Below are 5000 nucleotides of genomic sequence, written 5' to 3'. Positions count from 1 at the left end.
ATAGAGGAAATACTGTCAAAATTAAACGAGGAAGAGTCTTCAGAATTATCAGATTTGTTGGCCCTTCTCGCTTGACTGATAAGGTCGAGCTTTCTGGCCTGATTACTGCTAATATCAACCTTAACCCCTTCTCGCATCAGTAAGGTTCTTACGATATTTTGTTCCGAATCTTTCAAGCGATTACAATCATCATTTTTATTATTATTTTTTTTATTGATTTTAGATTCTAAGGTATCAGGTGACTTTAGAGTACCGAATTAGGGTGAGGACCTCAATTATTGTTCTCACCCTCTTTGGTGCTCCTTGAAGACTTCTTCTGTATGAGGTTCTTCCCAAAACTGAACGACAAAGATCCTGAACGAAATAGTTTGAAGTCGGCCAGAACAGAATTCGTAAATTGCAACATTACAGAGAAAGAGTTAAGCTTTTTCAGCACGGGGCTCTGCCTTAACATGAGCAAAATTGTCTAATCTTGGAACGAAATCTGTAAAGTGTGCTATAATAGCAACAGAGCTAAACTTTATCGAATCAATAGGAACTTTGCACCCCCCACAATATTACACGAAGTTAAAGAAAACGACCCTTAGGTGATTGTCCAGACACTCGTTTCCCCTTTCGACCGGCGACAAGTAACCGTCGGCCAGTGACCGCCAACCGGCACGCTTACCACAAGCCGGCTGGGGAAGGAGATTTTACGAGTGTCACCGCTTTGCCGTTCTGGTTGCCGGCGCCGGCGCGTGCCGCTCCCGTGCCTCTAGCGACCCCCTGACGAAGGAAAGAGCAGCAGTAAGGAGAGGAGGCGAGTCTCCTCTCTCGTGCCATACCTAGTAACTGTTCATGTAATTGTAGGTTACGTGGTTCCACGCGCACACGAAGGCACACACATGTGCACACACACACACGCACGCACGCACGCACAAACACACACACACACACACACACACACACACACACACACACACACACACACACACACACACACACACACACGCACGCACGCACACACACACACACACACAAACACACACACACACACACACACACACACACACACACACACACACACACACACACACACACACACACACACACACACACACACACACACACAGGCGCGCGCGCACACATACACACGAGTAGTGGGGCAGTGGTAGAGTTCCTGCCTGCCACTACGGCGGTCTGGATTTGAATCCCGCCCAGACCGGAAATAATTTCAGTATCGCTGTGCTGCTAGTCGTTACTCCAACTCTCGTTGGCGGTGACTTGTGTGTGCTTGTAAGGTCATATCATTACCCATAGATCGGTCATATATGAGCTCTGAGCTCTCTTCCTGGAGAAAAATAGCTGCCGATCACGAGTCCAACACGTGATCCAAGACCATGGTGAATCACACACACACGACTACATACATACATATATACGTGTATACATACATACTGTACATACATACATACATACATACATATATATACATAAATACATATATGCATACAAACATACATATATACATGCACACATACATACATACATGTCCAACTTATCCTATTTATACACTGTATATTAACTTGTTTGTTCTCACTTCTCTGTATTCCTTGATAATGTGAATATACAACGAAAACACCTGGCCTCCGTGTGTATTTCCTCATCCTAGTGGCCTCTGTATATTTGTGACTCACGTGTGCCTTGTGAAATTTGTGCATATATTATATGTATGTATGTATATATATATATATATATATTTAGATGTATATATATATATATATTTATATATATATATATGTATATGTGTGGATATATATATATATATATATATATATATATATATATATATATATATATATATAAACACATATAAGCTCAAAGTTGTTCCTGGTTTACTACCTTTCATCCACCAACGAGTATCACCCTTTACAACGTGTTAGTTTCGTCATTGTTATTGTTCTTTTTCTTTGTTCTCCTGCTTGTTCCTTCTTCCTTCCGCAGTTGCAGCTGCCATCGTGTCGTGATTGACCGAAGTCACGGCTGGCTTGACAGGCAGCGGCTGTATACTATGAGGTTGTAAGTTGTGAACTTGAGGATGTAGCTTATGAAATGTTGTAATCCTTTGGTTGTGAGCTTTGAACGTGGGTGTGGATTATGAGATATAAGCTTCATTTGTGAATTTAAAGTTGTAAGAATCAAATAGGTTGCGGGTTGTGAGTTTCAGTTTATGGATTGTGAATTTAATGTTGTGGAATATGAATGAGTTGTATGATGTAAACTTGAAGTTGTAGATTGGAAAGGTTTGGTTGTGGAATGTAAGCCTGAGACTACTGGTTGTATATTTAAGGTTGTAGATCGTAAATTTGAGTTTGTAGATTGTGAACTTGAAGCTTTACACAGTAAGAAGATTGGAGAACAATAAAACAAGTCGAAAACCCTTCAGTCCAGAGTTAAGAAAAAAAAAAAAAAACTTGCGTTGTCTAAAATAAACACTACGAAATATATTCTTTGGTCATGAATGGAATCTACGTGATAGTCTCTGGTTCGATTCCCAACGACTAATGGGGCCTTACGGCAAAGCTGATGCCATCGACTGCAGCTATGCGTCCAATACAGGACCGTCTCACTATCCATGGGAAGACGATGCAACCTCTGTATGGTCGTTGAAAAACATGTTCCAAAGACTTCGATGGTCGTGGAAGAAGAACGAATGTGGGTATGCGATGTCACGGTCGTATAAATCAATTAAGTAAATTTGGACAGAAGAGTAGATGAATGAATAATGATTATATAGATAAATAATGAATAAATAGATAATGAACAAATGAATAGGTACATAAAAACCTAAGTACATTAATAGACAAATACATAAGTATATAAATATATACATATATAATTAAGTAAATAAATAAGTAAATAAATAAAGATAAATAGATATATATACATATAAACAAACAAACGAATAAATAAAAAAAACGAATAGATAAATGAATGGATAATTCAATTAGTTGGTGTTTGGGAATGACGGTGGTAAACAATAAGTCGTCGGTAAATGTAAGGTTGCGGCAAATCACGTGTTGGTGGAAGGGGAGGATAGTGGCAAAAAAAACACCTAACCAGCAAACGGAATGCGGTGGTAAGTCACAAATAAGCGGTAAGCGAATGGTAGTTGTCAATCACACATACTGAACGGCAAGCGGAAATTGTGATACATTTAGTAGGAGACTGTGATAACTACTCACGCACAGGTGGCAAGCGGACGAATCGGCACTGATAAATTGTAAGTTAGCGGTAAGCGTGGGATAGCGGTAAGAAGAAGGCAGAGGTAACTAAAACATAGACGGTAAGTCTGAGACGTTGGCAAGTATCCACACTTGAGTAGCAAGTGGGGAAAGCAATGGTAAATTGTAAATAGGCGGTAAGCGTGAGATATCCGTAAGAGAAAGGAAGTGGTAAGTAGTACATAGACGGTAAGTGTGAGGCGGCGGTAAGAGAAGGACTATAGCAAGTAACACAAAGATGATAAGTGTGAGGCGGCGGTAAGAGAAGGACTATAACAAGTAGCACAAAGATGGTAAGTGTGAGACGGTGGTAAGAGAAAGATAGTGGTAAATAACACAAAAACAGTGTGTGTGAGATGACAGTGAAATAGATACAGTGGTAAATAGAACATAGATCTTAAGTGTGAGACGGTAGTAAGATAGAGTGGTAAATAGCACAACAACGGTAAGTGTGAGACAGCGGTAAAAGATAGACAGTGGTAAATAGCACAAAGACGTTAAGTGTGAGACGGAGGTAAAAGGACAGTGGTAAATAACCCTTAGATGGTAAGCGTAGGATGGCGGTAAGAGAAAGACGTTGGCAAGCAGCCTGAAGACGGTAAGCGTGAGACGGTGGTAAGAGAAAGACGGTGGCAAGTAGAACAAAGACAGTAGGCGTTGTACGACGGTAAGAGAAAGACGATGGTAAATAGTAAAAAAAACGATAAGCATGAGACGGCTGTAAGTCCCGCAAATGGACGGTAAACGGAAGAATATGTGGTAAGTCGCGCCTGGGAAGACAGAGCGCGTGGCGTTCTTGTACTCTTTCCCACGATTAAGACCCTAAACACGGTGACGCCCTTTAACAGAACAGCAATCTAAGGCGCATCACCGAATTGTAGGGGTCAGGCGAGCGCATAGTCACAGGCCAGAGTCGACAACTCGCCATATCACCCACCTGTCCCCTCTTCCTAACCCTTCGGGTGTCAGATGTTCCTTTTCAATCAATAAAATCACCTTGCGGCAGGTAACTATAAGTCAATGAATGGATCAAGGTGAACTTAACCCAACACTTTGCTTCATCAACCAAAATTACTTAGATTTAGCTAAATCCACCACCTTTGCCCTAGGTACTTATGTGTCCTTGTATCTTGCATTTTATTCACGTCATGAGGATATGACTGTATTCTCATACTCAAACTGGAAATTCAAATCTCGAACGAATCTTATTTCCTAAACACCTGACTAAGTGCTTTGCTAAGCACAAGCTGATGCAATACTGAGTGTCGAGGATCAGTAGGCTTGGACGTTGCTGTTTATATAATGTAGCCATTGAGACCCTTCAGTGGGATTAAAGCGTGCGCGTCCGCCACACCAAGACCTCAAGGTCCTTGTGGTACAAATGTACAGTATAACACATAAGTATTGTATATCGGACTTTGATTAACCCTCATAACATGTAGTCCAACACTGATACATTTAGACGGCTAGGACAGTTACCAGGAATCCTGGTGATATCTGTAGCTTTATATAGATGAGAAAGGAAAAAAATGTCACGTTCAAATCAAGAATGTCTTCTAAATAAAATGCTTCATTGGGGTTTTGCAACAAGAAATATAACAACTACAATATAACAACTGGAACCATAACTCCGTTTGCAAACACAGCCACGACTATTAATCACTATTATTATCTGAACACTATTATCTGAAACACTATTATTATCTGAAATGTAATAAAACCAGAATACCAACTCAT

This window comes from Oratosquilla oratoria, chromosome 6 (assembly GCF_046742065.1).
Source record: "Oratosquilla oratoria isolate Oo_2021 chromosome 6, ASM4674206v1, whole genome shotgun sequence".
In the NCBI taxonomy this organism is placed as follows: Eukaryota; Metazoa; Arthropoda; class Malacostraca; order Stomatopoda; family Squillidae; genus Oratosquilla; species Oratosquilla oratoria.
This window is presented reverse-complemented; position numbering follows the sequence as displayed.